Genomic DNA, 12,277 nt, shown 5'->3' on the forward strand with positions numbered 1-12,277 from the left:
CCATCTTTGTTCCAGTAAATGCTTGGTAGAAAATGCTTCAACATTCATCAGAGCAGAGATGGGAATCTGTCACTGGGAACTGCCACAACTATGAAGCTACAGCATGACGCTCACTCTCTGCCCCAGTCAATATTTAGCTGGGCCATGCAAAGAGGAAGGATTTCAACAGAGTGGACTGAGAGGGCCTCAGTGGGAAACCCCAGCTCTGATAGCTTCAGCCGTCCGGCGGCGGGGATGAGTCCTGATCCCTTAGGTGGAGGAGCTGTTCAATCAAGGTAGGGGCCCACATCACATAGGCAGCTGCTCTAATTACTGAGCTACTAGATGAAAAGAGACACTATCATCTTGTCCTTTGAAAAGACCAGACCTCCTTTGCCTATCTGAAGAAAGAGTTTATTTAGACGAACCCTAAATGCAAATAAATGCCTCTGTGCAAGTGACTCCCTGGATGAGGCAGGGCTGAAGCCATAGCCAAGTATTTGACATCTTCTGCTGACTAGGCTGGGCAGATCCAGTGAGGTGTTTGCTGTGAACCCTTCAGGGTGGCCGTTTTCATACCCTGAAATGTCTAATTCGGAGTTGGTAAAAGCCCTCAGCAGCAGGGTACCTGAGAGGTTGTTGTCACAGTGACACTGCCAAACTCCTTGTGTTACTCTAGCCCAAGGAAAAAAAAGGGATATTTAGGGGTGGCAAGATGTAGTCCACATGTTGTTAGGTAGCATCTGCGGGGAAATCTGCATAATCTCAGAGGAAAGCTTTTCGTTAATGTAAAATACAAGGTTGCTCCTGAGAAACCTTTTCTGAAGTGTGTTTAAACTATGCATTTCAAAGAAGGCTGGTGCTTCTGTGAGCCCGGGCTTCACAAGAAACTTTCTCAGAGATACAAATGAGGAGAAAATCTCCAAAGATATGGAAATAAGAGGAAAGGCTGTTTGCTCCTTTTGCATGAATGCACCTCACTTTAACACAAGAAAGGAAACAGTAGACAGAATAAGCTCAAAGCTCTCAGTTGCAGCCTTTTTGCAACAGTGAGACGATACGGGTTTTAGTCAACACTGAACTTTCCCCATCAATTCAGTGTGCTTTTTTCTGGCTCATGACCCATCCAGCCTGTATGCCAGAGCATCCTACATGTCAGTGCTTTAAAATGCTGTAAATGTACCCTGCTCAAGATAACTGAGTGCTAACAGTAGGTGGAGATACAATCCAATTGTTCTGTAGTGTTTCCAAACAATCTGAAGCCAGCCTGACTTGCTATTAATTTTAATTAAGCCTTGCAATAAAAGCAAACAGAACGGTGAAAAGCAAGAGCACAAATAAACGTATAGATCATGCTTTTAGTTCCCTTTATGCAGTAATCTGATAGCTTGCTTTGGCCTCGCAGGTGGAATACACAGACCTAAATTTAATCTCTGTTTTTTGTTTTTCTCTCAAAAATCATGCCTTCTGCTTTTTAGTTTACCTCAGTGAAAGAAAATTATAACAAAAGGAAGGTAGTTCTCAAACCACTTCAAGCATCAGAATACAAGCTGATTTTAAAAATTTATCAGCTTATTCAATTTCCTAGTTTGTGCATTTATTTTTTAAAGGAAAGGTGATAGGAAATGCTAAAATTATTTTAATTAAACTTTTACCATAGCTGGATTTGAAGGATGTCTCTGATCTATGCTTCCTCAAAGTTGAAACAAAATGGTGACTGTCTTTGTGGGTCTAAATTTTGGAGATTGAAGGGCACAACCAGTTTTTTGCTCACGGAACTACACCCGCTTTGCTCCCCGGGCAGTCACCAGTGAGTGTTGATGGGCACTAGCAAGAACTTTTAGTCATGTTTTTAAAGTGCTCCCAGACATGTGAATCTGTAGAAAGAACAAAGTGCCACCCCTGGGAACAGCACCCCTGAAGACTTTATATCTGTCCGTTTTGATTGTACCTCCCACCCAGGTTTTCAGATCATTGTAAGCTTAATGTTTTAAAATTCACCTTCAGTTTACATCCTCTTCATTCACGATCAGTCAAATCCAGCTGGGTATTAGGGAACAATAGTTTTCTTCTTTTAAGATTGTAATTATATCCTGTTTGTGCCATGGCACTGCCTCTCCTTCTGAAAGCCTCCAGAAAACACAAAGATGAGGAAATCCAGCCAGCACTAGATTGAGGAGTGGCAGAAAGATTAACGTGAATTAAGGTGCAGGCAAGCCCTTTTCTAGGAATAATTTTGTTTTCTGAAGGTAGCTGCTATTTTGCTTTGTGCTTTTATGCCATTTGTTGAACATAGCATTTATCCTGTCCTCTTTTTCATGCTTATCAAATATCTGCTGATAAATACAGCTTGGTTTATCCCTATATCTCCAGCAGGGTTGTAAAGAAACTATAACTAGAGGTAAAGAGATGAAGTTACTAGGCACACGGTGGACCAGGGACTATCATCCGCAGGTACCTGTAGGTCCTGGAAATTATTTACTCATCTCGGTACCCTCTCCCCATTCATGATTCCTTATTTCAACAGCAAAATGGTCATATATGTCACAAAATTTTATACTAAGAGGAAAAAAATGATAGTTAATGGAAAGCTATTTAAAAAAGACTCCGTCTTTCATATCGTTACTTTGAAGGACTCAGTTTTTAGAAGAAAAAGCCAGAACACCAGAAATTCACAATGAACTTCAGGGAAGATGTGATTACATCTCATGTAAAAAGTAAGTCACATATTTTTCAGCAGTGTTTTTTAAATCTCACATCAGATAATTGCTGCCACTGGAAAATACCTGTCTTTCAGCGCTGCATATCATATTCATCCTACTTAAAGGACTTCTTTCATTAATAATTGCATTAAAATATCACCCCACTCATGTTCTAAAGCAGCACTCAAAACTTAGCAATTAATGAATTTTTAATTACATGATTTGGTTATTTCTTCACTGTCTTTAAGTTCTTTGCTTATGTCCATGAAAACTATGACGAAAAAAAATTTAAGCATTAAATGAAAGGAGCACAAGGAGTTTGTGTGTAGCTGTTTCTGTGTGTCTGCCTTTCATACAACAAACTGAATCCTAAATGAACAAAAGGAAATATGAAGACAGAGCCACATCTAGCCAACACCAGACTTCTAGAAATTCGTGGTATGGTAGGCTGTAACCCAAAATCTTAATAATGAGATACATTACTTCCAGCAACTGTGTATTGTGTATTGCATCATTTGGTAGCACATTTTGATAGTAGAAGCCCATACTTACGTAACCTGCCAGAGGTACTTCGTGCCCCCGTGAAGCAGAAAAGCATCTGTTTTCAAGTGAATTGATTTGATCCTTGCTGTCTTAGGTGATTATCCATTTTCTAGCATTGTGTATGTTACTGCCATGTAGCAAATAATGATAAATCATAGCACTTCTCTCACATCAGTACAAACTCGGCTTATGTTAGGCTTTGTCTCTGTAGGAACCTAGTTTTACAGTCACGTAAGTATTTTATATCCATATGTTTGAAACAGCGTGAGCCATTTCAGGATCCCTGAGTTCAATTTTAGAGGATCTCCAGTTTGTTTCAACTTGCATGCAGGCAAATTCAGCTAAACCAAAAAACATGTGGAAGAGCGTGAGGGTATTCAGCACGCAGATTTCATTAGTTTAATTCCCTCAGCCTGGATCTATGCAATAGGCCACAAAGGTTCAACTTTACTTTCTAGGCGATGTCTTATAGAGCAGAGGCTGTGACTCTGCTGGGGGTCTGACCCCGCAGTCCCATAAGATCCGGTGCAGAGAGCAGTGAGCACCAAACCTGTGTTTGTCACTTTGGCAAGGATTTTTCCCTCCTTCATCTGTTTTGCTGACAGCCATCAACAATACTTTCAGTGCATGCTGCCAGTGTGTATCCACCTGTGCCCTGGGCTGCAGATGTGTTTATAAATTGAAAGTTTTCTGACATGATAGACCATTTTTTAACAGTAATTAGAGCATATGGTGACATCAAATCGTAGTAGAAACAACTCTCTTGCAAAGATTTCAGGCTGCCAGTAATGGAAATCTGACATTTATGCAGGCTTTGTGTTGTTTGAAGCTACTGGCCATTAGAGCTGAATTGCTATGCGCTCCGCTCAGCCATTCTGTTTCCCAGAGGTATTTCAAGAGCATGAAGCCATTTCTTTTCCTCTTTTTGTTTGTTTGTAAAGGGCCTAGTGAGTTATGTGGCTTTTCCTGGGAAATAAAAAGACTTGCAAATGTAACACTTATTCCTTCCTGACATTTCAAATCTATGTGTTGGTAGTTAAACCTTTAGTTACATGACTATTTTTCTAATCAATTACGTTACTTAAAAACCAACTCCAGAGTGCCAGTCTGCCATAACAGCTATATTATGGTCATATTCCCTGGTGAAGTATGTGTAACTTGCTGACTTCAGTGGGAGAAACATACATCTGAGGGCCAAATTTATCTCATGGACTGATTGATCATCAGATGTTTGGTACTATGTGCCAGATATTCCAAGCCACTTAGCTCCCAGCAGCTCTTGTAATGAGACCTCTGGCTAGGTTTTCACAGTCTTTTTGTGAATCTCACATACAATGTGTAAACAAAAATGGGCCAAAGTCCTTATGTTCTGTGGGAAGTAATTTATTCTCAGGAGCAGTCCCTGTATCTAGTACCTAGATCCCAATGAGATGATTAAGTACTTATTAACATGAGTAAGAGTTACAGATTACAGCATTCTGTTGACTATTTAAAATATCACGAGGCACATTTTATATTAAAGTCAATGGGCAGAGATAGGAGGAGCAGGAAGCATTCATTAGAGATGTGAACTGTGCTGGGGTCCCCAGGAGCCTGCATTTGTCGAGCCTGAGGTGTGATTTTTAAATTGCATCTTTGGTTTTGTGGGTGACACTTTACACTTGCAACTAACGGTGCCTGCCATTTTGAACAGACAAGGTAACCCACTTTCTCTCTACCCCACTATCAGCAAGATATCTACATTTTCCTTCCACAAGTTTGCAGTTTGGGGAATGCACTCCAGGGTGTTTGGTACTGGTTTCCAGCTGCCTTTCAGGGTCACAGTTTCTGCCACATTTCATGAGGGGTCTGAGGAGTGAGAGAACCGATGACTGGAAAGCAAGGTTGTGATTCCCTCCCCCCCTCCAAGTGCTGGTGGTGCTCTACAAGCCTAAGCCCCAAGCCTGAGCTGTCTGTTTCAGATTTAGCTTAAGAACAGTATTCAGGCTCTGAGGTGTGGGCTGTGTTTTGAAAATGCTTCCACATACATTGAACATGTTTAACAGTTGTTTAGAGTACACCGTTTAAATTCTAGGCAACCATCTATCAGACCTACCACCCAAATTAAATAGCAGGGCATTTTTGACATTTTGGGCTTGTAAATTAACTTACTTGCTTGATGGTGAACATTTTTGTTTGTTTGTTTGTTGACAGAAAAACAGCACACATTGATCATTAGTTTTGTTTTGAGTCTAGTCCTCATCTATTTATCAAATGAGGTGTGCCTTGTATGTTGCTTGATGGAGTCATGCAAATTGGTGAGCCAGACAGTCTTACACTGGAAGCAGCTTAAACAGAGAGAGGTTTTTTCCACAGCAGAAGTCATTCACACACTCTTATGAATAACCTCATTGATAATCTAAGAAAAAGCATATGGTTCCTTACCCTGAGCTGGCGATAATTTAATCAAAGTTGTTGAACACAAGATCTCAGAGCTCAAAAGATTTGGATTTATCTGAAGAATGTGCATGTTTATGCACACATAATTATACAAGAGTTTGTTGTATCCCATGATTTCAAGATAAATACCTGGAACTGAGAAGGCATCTGACATTTGTGTATCTTTTTATCACGTCGTATGTGTATGTATATATGTCATAAAGAAATTCAGAAACCTGCAAATCTCATGGCACAAAACCACAGAACACATCATATCAGGCCCTTGTGAATGTGGCTCAGCCTATACTGGACATAAAGGCTAGGGCTATTGTAAATCAAAAGAGTATCGTGGTTCTTAGAAGATTTAAATTAGCCCATTCTACACATATGGTCAGGGAGAAAGATGCATAGATCTGAGCAACAACTGAGCATATTATTTCAGAGTTTGAGCATAACAAAAGAGGCCATCATGAAACCTTAGAGATCTAACTTCAAAACAAAATTATTAATAGCAAGAGGGTAAAAGCTTTAGTGAAATTCGGAATCCAGTTCTAAATAGGATCCCCACTTCAAGAATGAATAATAGATGGAGTCCAACTGTTCTGTGCTTGAGCACAAATTAGTGATTCATTGATTGTAATCAAAAGCAGCTGCTTGTAATCAAAGCATAGGTTGTGATAGGTCATTATCAAATGATATGCTAATTTTCTATGTATATAAAGAGCGGAGATGGAGCTTGTCAAGAGAGGTCTTGATGATGCAAAATACAGATTTTGTGAGAAGTTTAACTTGGTGCTTGCTTTCTTATCTGTCCTTTTTCCCACTCAGTATTTTCTGCCTCCATAATTAGTTTGAGTTTTGTGGCAGCTTATTGGAAATGTCACCAACATCTGGGTTGGTGCAGCACAGCACAATAATGCATTTGTAGGAATAAAGCAGGTCTTATCCCTTCCTCTTATCATTATTAACTCACAATGAATACTCCTTTCCATGGACATAAATTTGTGAGTCTGAACTTTGCCAAGTGCTTAGGCAAGTATTTTCAAATTCACCTGTTTTAAGTTAAAAGACTTAAGTAAATGGCAATAGTTGGCCAGCAATAGTTAGTGAATGAGATTTACAGCTGTCCAGCAACTAAAAATCAGGTCACTATTTCAGTGCTTAAATTTGTACACACATTTCACAGAATCACAGAATGGTAGGGGTTGGAAGGGACCTCTGGGGGTCATGCAGTCCAACCCTTCTGCCGAAGCAGGGTCACCTACAGCAGGCTGCACAGGACCTTTTCCATGCGGGTCTTGAATATCTCCAGAGAAAGAGAATTCCACAACCTCCCTGGGCAGCCTGTTCCAGGGCTCCATCACCCTCAGAGGGAAGAAGTTCTTCCTCATGTTCAGACAGAACTTCCTGTGCTTCCGTTTGTGCCCATTGCCCCTTGTCCTGTCACGGGCCACCACTGAAAAGAGCTTGGCCCCATCCTCCTGACACCCACCCTTCAGATATTTATAAACATTTATAAGGTCCCCTCTCAGCCTTCTCTTCTTCAGGCTAAACAGGCCCAGCTCCCTCAGCCTTTCCTTGTAGGAGAGATGCTCCAGTCACCTCATCATCCTCGTAGCCCTCCGCTGGACTCTCTCCAGTAGCTCTTCATCTTTCTTGAACTGGGGAGCCCAGAAATGGACACAGTACTCCAGATGGGGCCTCACTAGGGCAGTGTAGAGCGGGAGGAGAACCTCTCTCGACCTACTGGCCAGACTCCTCCTAATGCACCCCACGATGTCACTGGCCTTCTTGGCAGCCAGGGCACACTGCTGGCTCATGGTTAACCTGTCGTCCACCAGGACACCCAGGTCCCTCTCCACACAGCTGCTCTCCAGCAGGTCCACCCCAAGCCTGTACTGGTGCATGGGGTTGTTCCTCCCCAGGTGCAGGACCCTGCATTTGCCTTTGTTGAACCTCATCAGGTTCCTCTTTGCCCAATTTTCCAGCCTGTCCAGGTCTCTCTGAATGGCAGCACAGCCTTCTGGTGTATCTACCACACCTCCCAGTTTGGTGTCATTAGCAAACTTGCTGAGGGTACATTCCAACTCTTCATCCAGGTCGTTGATGAAGACGTTGAACAAGACTGGGCTGAGTACTGACCCCTGGGGGACACCACTAGTTACCGGCCTCCAACTAGACTCAGCGCCGCTGATGACAACCCTCTGAGTTCTGCCATTCAGCCAGTTCTCAATCCACCTCACCGACCACTCATCCAGCCCACACTTCCTGAGCTTCCCTAGGAGGATGTTATGGGAGACCGTGTCAAAAGTCTTGCTGAAGTCTAGGTAGACAACATCCATGGCTCTCCCCTCATCTACCCAGCCAGTCATTCCATTGTAGAAAGCTATCAGATTGGTCAAGCATGATTTCCCCTTGGTGAATCCATGCTGACTACTCCTGATAACCTTCTTTTCCTCTACTTGCTTGATGATGACCTCCTGGATAAGCTGCTCCATCACCTTTCCCGGGATGGAGGTGAGGCTGACAGGCCTGTAGTTCCCTGGGTCCTCCTTCTTGCCCTTTTTGAAGATTGGAGTGACATTGGCCTTTCTCCAGTCCTTGGGAACCTCTCCTGTCCTCCAGGACCTCTCAAAGATGATGGAGAGTGGCTCAGCAATGACATCCGCCAGCTCTCTCAGCACTCATGGGTGCATTCCATCGGGGCCCATGGATTTGTGGGCATTTAGTTCACTTAAGTGATCCCTCACGCAGTCCTCCTCGACCCTTGAAAGTCATCCTCTGTGTGGGCTTCTTGTCTTACCTCCAGGGCCTGGGATTCCTGAGGGTCTGCCTTGGCACTGGAGACTGAAGCAAAGAAGGCATTCAGTAACTCTGCCTTCTCCGCGTCCTCCATAACCAGGACACCCACTTCATTCAGCAGTGACCCCACATTGTCCCTAGCCTTCCGTTTGCTACTGATGTAGTTGAAGAAACCCTTCTTGTTGTTTTTGACATCCCTTGCCAGCTTCAGTTTCAGGTGGGTTTTGGCCTTCCTCGTCGCATCCCTGCATGCTCTGACCACATTCCTGTATTCTTCCCAAGTGGCCTGTCCCTCTTTCCACATTTCGTAGAGCTTTCTCTTCCACCTGAGTTCCGCTAGAAGCTCCTTGTTCAACCATGCAGGTCTCCTGCCTCCTTTGCTCGATTTCTTTCTCAGGGGGATGTACCACTCCTGAGGGTGGAAGAAGTGATGTTTAAAGAGCGACCAGCACTCTTGGACCCTCCTGCCTTCGAGAGCCCTGGCCCACAGGATTCCTCCCAGTAGCTCCTTGAAGAGACTAAAGTTAGCCCTCCTGAGGTCCAAGGTTTTGATCCTGCTTATCGCCCTGCTTCCTCCACGCAGGATCCTGAACTCAACCATTTCATGGTCACTGCAGCTGAGTCTACCTCCAACCTTCACATTCTCAACCAGTCCCTCCTTGTTTGTTAATACAAGGTCCAGCAGAGCACCTTTCCTTGTTGGTTCCTCCACCACTTGCATCAGATGTACCTTTCCCTTGGGTCTCATAGTTTCGAAGTTACCTGGGTCAAAGCTCTATGAAAAATTAATTCGTCTAGTGGTATCAAAGATCCCATATTTAATCGCAAAACATCTTTAAAGTCCAAAACCCCTATGACATGCTTCCTCACTTTGGGAAAAGAGATATTATTTTGCCTGTTCATTGCTAGGATGAGATTGTTAGTGTCATCCCTTGGTAGGAGGTATTGGACTGTCTCCTTGCTTACTCTGCGGCAGCCCTACAAGCGAGAAGGTCATTCTCTCGGTTTGAGCTTAGGTTGTGGAAGGGAAACACAGGAGGTGGGAAGGCCAAGAAGGACAGTCAGACTTCACAACACAGTAGCCTATTCAGTGCAAATTAGGCCAAGCTCAACGTATTTCAGAAGGAGACTGTAACTATCCCTTTTTACCATACTTTTTCATTTACCATTGATCCTGGCATTTGCAATCTGCAGTCATTGTTCACTCCCTAGCTGCTTTTAGGTGCTCAAGAGAATTTTTCCATATTGATACGACAAGGATTTTTCCATTTCAATATAGGCAAGAAAGTAACTTTTTTTAGCCTCAAGCCTGGCTTCTATAAACCATTTCCTATGTCATTGCTAGACAGTCTTGCTGTGGTTGCTATTGAAATTGATTTGGAAACTAAAGCTGCTACACCTCTGTAACACAACTGCGAAGTTGAGCTAGTGACCACTGGGTAAATATTAGAATGGTATGAATATGGTGGCAAACAGACAGCTCTCAGATGGGCTGTTGCTTCTCAGTTCAGCTGATAAAGTGTGTTGTTTGTAGAAGCACTGGCAACTTGGCAAATTAAATTGGACTTCTCTTTTTGTACCATGATTTTTGTAACTGATGTGATTTCTACTTTGGGATGCTTTCATTTAAGTGTTTGTGATATTGAGAGGTGACTGCAATGTGATGGCTGCTGTAAAGAGGAAATCCCAGCACCCTTGCACTGACAGGTAGCTACTTGGTGCACACCTGACCTTGGAGACTAGATTAGCAGAATGAATTGTTGAAAGACTTAAGAGGGAAGTTCTGTCCTCCCAGTAGTACGATTTCACAGCCTGGATGTTGAAAGATCTGTCCCATAGTCACAAAGGGGTCTAGTGGCCCAGGTATTGGTACTGTCAGGTGACGAGCATACCAGCATCCCCCATTTCCTGCAGTAATCCACTGCCCCCTGCCAGCCCCTCCGTGGCAGTATGTGATTCACAGGTGGTCTACAGCGTCTTCCTAGTGGGTAAACACCCCTCCAGTTCTGTAGCTAGTCCCAGTAGTGTAACGAGCATTTCTAGCTTATCCTCAGCTTTTCCCCTGAGAACGTCCCAGGTCCTAGAACCATTCTCAACCATCAACATGTGCTTATAAAGCAAACACATTTTGGACTGTGCCATGGTTTCTAAACGGAAAACCACAGGAAAACAGAGGATTCTTTCCTCATTAATCATGGGTATTATAGGTGAGACAGAAAATGTGGTCAAAACCGGTGAACGCTGTTACCACAGGCTAGATGGGTGGTTGCTTTTTCATTTTCCCTTTTAGAGAACAGGGGATAGTTTTCATCAGTGAGGCAATTTAAGGTGACTTTTGTTGCTAAATTGTGAATGAATTAAAATAATCCCCTCACTTATATAATGTTTGAATTTGGCCAACCATATTTATGAATGTTGATGGACAGACAATAGCAATGTCACAAAAATAGGTGAAATCTCAAAGAAATAATTGTCTTTGCTTTTTGTTGAACATTCTCATGGTCTTCATCAGAAATAAGGCATGTTTATCTAAAGGACAGTTAATTTTTTACATTGTTTCCAAAAGCTTAGCAATATCAGTATACAATTAATATTGTATTTTTAGAATAGCTATTGTGTGAGTTTTCCAGTTTTGGACAGTATGACTGGGGACATTGTTGGGTTAATTCAATACTTTTTTTCCAAAATGAACCTCTAAACATACAAAAATATATTTTCACTATATTTTTTCAAAGTAGAAGAAAAAAGTTTAATGTGTGTATTCTCTCTTCTAACACTCATGTCCCCATAATTTCTTACTTTTTACTCTCTTATAGCAAGCTGGAGTCTTCTTGTCTAACTCTGTGATCTAGTTCCTTCCATCCTGTGCTTCAGAGGTTAATATGGAGAAAGCAGAACCATCATTTAGTCAAGACTTTAAATTGTTTAAGTCAAAGATTAAATTTTACTATTCCAGAGTCCAGGGGACAGCCAAGGCGTAGCAGAGGGACAGAGAGAGGAGAAGAAGCCCTTGCTGCTGGGATGTGAGGAACAGACATGGACACAGTGACAGTGGTGTACTCCAGCCTTCACCCCAGCAGAAGCCACCTCCTAAATTTTTCCCTTCTGGACAGCTGTGGTGGCAGCCAGCATGGATGGTCAGTTTGCCATTGTCAAAGTGAGCAGGAGAACCAGAGGACTTCTACCACCTCTAGCAGTGGTTGACTTTGCTGGTTTTGCCTATATGTAAGACAAAAATGTGTACTCACTTGAAGAATAAATAAGAAACATAAATTTGACTTAAAAATAACACTACCTTTCTTTCTTACAAAGGTTTTCTTTGAAAAAAGAGAGTAAGATAAATGATACCATCTCATTTTTCCAGTCTTAGCCTCAAGCCACTATAATTGCTTGAGCAAAGGTGAACAGCAAGCCCAACCAAGCCGTGCATTTTGGCTTCCTGTTCCGCTGACTGATGTATTGTTATTTGAAGTGTTGCATACCTCATTATGTGCAGTTAATAAAGTTGTATTGTGGGCAGATCTGCAGTGCTCTCAGATCTATGGAGCAGGTTAAAAAGTGGACCAGCACTTAAAGGTTGTGAAGCAGAGAAAATGATCTGCAAAATTCACAGCGAATAATAATGCATGCCTTCCATCACTCTGTGTTGCCCCCTGTTTTCTGCTCTTAACCACAGCCAAAACAACCTATTCTCACTTTTTTCTTTGTACATATTCACCTTGGTGCATTTCGTCATCTATTTATGGGATCATATTCAAATATTCACACTGGGACCACAAGGTTAAAATGTCATTTTCATTCTCTAGGTGAAAATGTCTTTGTAATAAAGAGGG

At 42.4% G+C, this 12,277-nt stretch overlaps 1 protein-coding gene across 2 annotated transcripts in view; it reads left to right on the top strand.

The window, feature by feature from the left end:
* PTPRN2 (protein tyrosine phosphatase receptor type N2) overlaps nucleotides 1–12,277 on the top strand; it is a 707,013-nt gene that overhangs the window by 498,638 nt on the left and 196,098 nt on the right. The gene's annotated exons all lie outside the window — the stretch shown is intronic.

This window comes from Opisthocomus hoazin, chromosome 4 (genome assembly GCF_030867145.1).
Source record: "Opisthocomus hoazin isolate bOpiHoa1 chromosome 4, bOpiHoa1.hap1, whole genome shotgun sequence".
Lineage (NCBI taxonomy): Eukaryota > Metazoa > Chordata > Aves > Opisthocomiformes > Opisthocomidae > Opisthocomus > Opisthocomus hoazin.